Consider the following 6000-nt stretch of genomic DNA (forward strand, 5'->3'; position numbering starts at 1 on the left):
TGATGTCAGCAGCGTGGCAGCCAGACATCACTTCCCAGTCCCTTCTGAATATCTCTTGGCTAGGAAACACTATTCTCGTACCACTCAAGCTGGGTCTGCTCAGGTCAAAAAAATGCCAGAGCTGCCTGACTTTGGCTTTTACCGGCTCTAGTACAGTGGTTAAGAAATGGCAACAACAAATCTTGTAACTGTAGGCTTTTTCACAATACCTTCTGCTAATCCCCAAAGCATACTGTCATCTGGAGAAGTCACGTGCAAATGAATAAACAAAATATTCTGAGATGACCCAAGCTCGTTTCCACTGAACTCTATTTTAGCAAGTCTTAGAAAAGGCTAACCCTGCCAGAGGTAATGATATTAAGAACTGGCCTCCATGAGCAAATGTTTTCTTCCTCTTACTTTGGAAAGTTAGGAAAGCAGCTTATCTAACTAATAACTCCATCAATCACACACTAAACAAACCATCCCTTGTAAAACAAAAACAAAACAAAACAAAAAATTCTCAGAAATGTTGTCATAGAATTTAGATGGTAGCTTTATCTCTTTTCTGTTTCTTCATTAAGCAAATGTCTCTAAGCCCTACATGTCTCGCTGCACCACAAAAAAAAAAGATTATTAGACTTGAGTTTTTCTACTGACCACCACCAGCTGCTACAAAAACAATCTTGTCCTTAAAACAAATTTAATATAAGAATTCTTCTAGACACCTAAGAAACATTTTTAAGGCAGACTGGGGGACACTGGTGGAGGGTAGGGAACACTGGTGTTGGAACAATATAATCCTGAAACTCAATCATATATATCTTTGTAACTCTGTAATTCATGGTGATTCAATAAAAGAAGTAAATAGAAAAAAAAACAAGAGGCAGAGGTTTGCAAAACCAAGGACACAGCTTGACAGTTGTAGCAACACAACACTTGACAGCCATTTTCATTCATGTCAGAGAACATGGGTTATTATGTTATCTCTTGAATACACAATGTTTCTTGAAACTTAAAAAAAAAGAAAGGTAATAATGAAAAGGCTCTTTATTATAGCTCTCTATTATAGCCCTGAGTGCAGACCTCTTTAAAAAGTTATCACTTTCAAATCCTTTCTAAACATACTACTAAGAACTTGGCTTTGAGATTCACCCATTGGATGTCTGTCAAAATAAGAACCTACCTTGGCATATAGTTCATAGCTCTGACCTCTCCCAAGATAAACTAAAAAAAATTCTGCATTGCAATAAACCTCCCTAAGATTAGAGGATTTTAACTGGCAAAACTACATGATACACAGAATTAGAACTCATAATCTTTTGCATAATGGTTAACGATAGCCCTATAAATGTTAGAATCGGTATAGTTTATAATTGGTAAGACCAGATGTGAGCAAGTTTTCTGATGATCAAAAACTCACTGAGATGGTAACTTCCTAGAAATAAAGCCATTTATAAACACCATCTTTTACAAGTCCCTCAGGAAAGTTGTAACTTTATATTAACTATCACTTTTTTCTCTCACGGTTAAGTCAGTTGGTGTGAGAGAAAGGACACCTGAAATAGAACTAAGAGATTTGTTTTGTTAGTCTGACACTCTAGACACTCTAGAGAGTGGACAAGTGAGTGGATCATGGCAAATGATTCAGAGAGTTTACCCCCAATGCTGTTTCACTTATCCAAAGGACAAGTAAATTTAAATTATTTTCGAATTCCAAATAGTACTTGTATGTAGTCAAATATATCTTAGCTATTAGTTCATCAGTTTGTAAATTTCTCCCACGGTGGTCCCAAATACATGTTCATTTTTTTATATACCAGTTAATGCCACCCCCTAATGGCATGGCTACTTCCCCTTCTGTTCAATCTAATCCTGTTCATTCATGAACAAGACTCTTAGCCCATAAAGAGGGGAGGGATAGAAAAATCTCAAATGTTCTGTTTTGTACCTGGATTCAAAAGCAGCATCTGTTATGTCTGTGGAACCATCTGTTGCCTACTCCACCCTGGAAAGGAGAGAGCAGGCACAGAAGTGAAGTGTCACAGGTCACCAAACGGAATTATCTCCTTTTTGAGGCAGACACACCCAGGCATATGCTCTTCAGTCACCATGGTTAATACCACTCTTCCCTCTTTAAAGAGTTTGTTTCTTATGGAGAGTAGTTCTCACAGAGAGTGAGGTCCAGGCTAACAACACTGACATTTGCCAGATGATCAGTTTCTAAATTCTCTACTTGTGTATTATACCTAGACATATGTCTACATCAGACTCATCTGAGACCTTAACCAGTCAGCCATCTCTGGCCAATTCCATTTTCAAATCGACATAATGAAAAGGTGATCTCTGAGGTTCCTTTGTTCTCAAAGGCTCCCAAATCCTATGATTTTAAGCCAATTCAAAGTTGTCAATGAGCACAACACATTCCTTCATATCTATGGTACATTGGGACTCACTGCCAAGGGTAAAAGAATCTGCTGCAGACAAAAAGGCTTCTATGACATGGTTTCTTTGTGTTGAGCAAGAACACAGTTGGATTCCTGAGGATCTGAATTAAATTAAGATGCCTAATCTCGTTAACATATGCCCACAAAGTAATACTCCAGCAAAGACTTTGGAGGGGATACTTTTTCACATGTCCTGTGCATCATAGGACATTGCGCAGCATCTGAGGCCTCTGTGCACTAAATGCCTGACCCAGTTGATAGTAGCCTTTACCAAAATGTTCCCAGAGATTTGCCAATATCCCCTGGGGCAAAGGGTTGAGGAGTGTGGTGAAGCAAAATCCCACCCCACTCCAACCTCCCTAAGAACCACTACTGGCAAATACATCAGGGCTTTCAAATGAAGCCCATGCTAGGCTGCAAAGAGCTTAAAGGGCTGGAGTGCATGTTTTGCATGAAAAAAGGCCCGGGTTCAATTTCTGGCACCACATGGTCCCCAGAACACTAAGCAGGAGGAAGAACCCTCCCCCCCACCCCCACCCCCCGCCCAAGTAATAAAGCACATGCTTAAAAGTTGTTTCTGTGGAAAATGATGTTTATATATTTTAAAACTGGGGCTGGGAAGATAGATAGTACAGCCGGTCTTGCCCAGGATGCTGCCAATCTAGGTTCAATTCCCTGCATCTCATATTGCTTCCTGAGCTTACCAGGAGTGCAGAGCCAGGAGTAAGCACCATGCACTATTGAGCATGCCCCCGAAATTGAACCAACCAACCAACAAACAAAAAAACAAAGAAAAGTATACCAAGACCAAATCGACCTCAAAAGCATATTTCGTGTGAAAGATGAACAAAACCTCCCTCTTTCCAAGTCTCTCACAGCACAGACTTCCTGTAAATGATTGAAAATCATCACGTAAAGCCAAAGTCCCAACTGCTCTTAAAAAGCATTGAAAAAGAATCCCATGTTTTTACAATAACTTCTCTAGAACTCTAGAGAATCCACTACTGACTATATACCTCCAAAACAAGGCTTTGAAGAAAATAATGAAAACCAGAGGTCAGTTTAATCACCTAGGTTCTTTTCTTCCCTCTCCCGTGCAAACAATAAAACATTTCTGCAAAGTTTGCCAAAGAGATCCAGATTTGGTGTGGGTTCTTGAAGATAGAAATTAAGAAGCACTTAGCCAAATTCCCCAAGAATGTTTTGCTTCAAAAGGGGAGTCGAGAGATACCCCATATACAATATCCTCAACTCAGAGAGATGCAGCAGCCAACCACATAAAGCTGACTGAAGAGAGCAAACTGACTGAAATGATGACCACTCTTAGACAAACATCACGTTTCTTTCCATTTGCAAGGAAGACTGGGATTTGCAAACCTCCAGAGCTGAGGACTTGGGAGTCAACTAGGAGCAAAATCTCGGCTCCCCCTCTCTTAAAGCAAACACCACTTACAAACGTTCAGGGTACTTTAGAGAGTCTCTTAAGTGCATGGCATGTTGAAATTTCCACATCCAATATATGTAAAGGCATAAATAAACCTTAAATAACTAAGCCCTGAATAAGAGTTTGAATCCTGAATAGACACAACTGTTACTTTTCAAAGAACGTTCGCTCTTTCTTTAAATATTTACACATTTGAGAGCAACGGTACCAGGGATATAGCCGTTCTGTTAAAATGGTAGGCAATGCTAAAGATTTATTTATCCCCCAACCCAACTGTTCTGTTGCTACCCTACCAGGAACAAGAATTCAAGGAACTTGGGGCTGAAGTGAAACCCTCTAAATGGTGATCTTCATTTAGATCCCTACCAACAGAGTTCCACTATGGCTAGACTCCCAAAAGACCTTTCTGCAGTGCTCCAGAAAGCTAACCGAGGAAGACCAGAGTTTGAAGCCTGGTAACCTGAAATAGCGGTCACTTAGACGGACCTATAATGAAGGGAAACATGACTTAAAAATATTTATACTAAAGGGATTCCGCAGTTTTCTGCCTCTTCTCGGTCCTCTCCTAGCTGCATCTGGCTGGGACTAATCGTGGTGCATTCTAGAACTCTGTAAGCCACTGCAGGGCTGCAGAAAGAAGACTTCGAGGCAAGAGTGCAGAGCCAGCAGCTGCCGAGAGGAATCCCAGCCCCGGGCTACCCACTCACAAGGGTGCGGACTCAATTCCTTCTTTTACAAAAAAAAAAAAAAAAAAAGTTAGCGAGGAAGGCCCGGGGAGCAGGTTCCACCGCTGCAGTCAGTCCAGCCCCGCAAGAGACGGCCTGTCAGCCTTCTAATTTCCTGGCGGTGGCGGGAGTCAGCCAGGTCCCCCGCGCGTTAATAAGTGATGACCGCTAGGGCGAAGTTATTCAATGCACCAGCCCACATTTTCAGCGGCGCACCGCGAGATCGGGGCGGGGGGTGGGGGGTGGGGGGGAAACAGGGGTGCAAAACATACCCCCCCAAGCTCCCTTCACGCACTCCGGGGCGTCCAGAGACCCTCGCACCAGAAACTTCGGGGAAAATCCAAAGGCAAATCGGAGTGTGAGGCTCCGGGCGGGTGAGACTCTCGAAACAAAGTGGAACCAGCAGCGCAGTCAGCCAGGTCCTGCGGGGTACCCGGGTGGGGTGGGGGGCTGGAAGAAGGAAGGGTTCTTCCCCGGACCCCGCGCCCCCCACCACTCTTTCCCCTGCCGGCCGCGACAAAGCCGCTCCAGCCAGACCTCCCTCCTCGAGGATAGTCCCCAATTCTCAGCCAAAGTTGCCTCGAGCCCCCGATTCTTCCCACCTCGAAACGCGGCTGGGGGTCCGGACAACCGCTCGGCGAGGGTCCCCGCTTCCACCCGCGCTCCCTCCCCCGGAGCCCTGCCGCCCCGGCGGTGCCCCTGGGACCCGGAGCTCCCCAAAGCTGCGCGGCCGGGCCCCGACTGGCCCCCACCTGGGGCTCTGTGTCCCCTCCAGCCTGCCAAGGGGACCCCGATCGCGCGAGCCCGGCGCCCACTCACGGCCTCATCCCGGCTCCGCCGCTCCCGGACGCGCCGAGCGCCGCCCGCGCCCCGCCTCGGCCCCGCGGCCGCCGCCGGCTCCCCGCCCACCCCGCCGCGCACCCGGCGGCGACCAAGTCGGCGGCACGGGGGAGGCGGCGCCCGCGGGGACGCCCGGGCCGCGGGGCTCCCAGACTCCCGCCCGCCCGGCGGGCCCGATCGCGGCGTCCCGCTCACCTGGCGCCGCGGCTAGGCGGGGTGGCGGCGGCGAGCGCGGGCGAGCGCGCTCGGGGCGCGGGGCCGGGCCTCGGGGTCCCCCTCGGGCGGCGGTGGTGGGCTCCGCTGCCTCTGGGTCCTCGGTCTCGCCCCGAGCTCCGGAGCACTGAAGTCGGCGAAAGCCCCGATGCCTGCAGGTTGGCGGCTGCTCGCCCTTGGCTTCTCCAAGTCTGGTTTGCAGCCGCGCCGCTGCAAACTTGGGTTAACACACACACACGCACGCACGCACACACACACACACACACACACACATGCACACACGCACACACGCGCGCGCACATGCATACACACGCACATGCACACACGCACACCCCAGCTCCTTTTTTCTTTC

At 47.4% G+C, this 6000-nt stretch overlaps 1 protein-coding gene across 1 annotated transcript in view; it reads right to left on the reverse strand.

Moving 5' to 3' along the window:
- PHLDB2 (pleckstrin homology like domain family B member 2) overlaps positions 1-5467 on the reverse strand; it is a 117715-nt gene extending 112248 nt beyond the window's left edge. Inside the window, exon 1 of the mRNA XM_056109422.1 lies at positions 5415-5467. The gene's annotated coding sequence lies outside the window, so the exon portion shown is untranslated. The remainder of the gene's footprint in view (positions 1-5414) is intronic.
- Between the last annotated feature and the right edge of the window lie 533 nt (positions 5468-6000).

This window comes from Sorex fumeus, unplaced genomic scaffold (genome assembly GCF_029834395.1).
Source record: "Sorex fumeus unplaced genomic scaffold, SorFum_2.1 ptg000265l, whole genome shotgun sequence".
NCBI lineage: Eukaryota > Metazoa > Chordata > Mammalia > Eulipotyphla > Soricidae > Sorex > Sorex fumeus.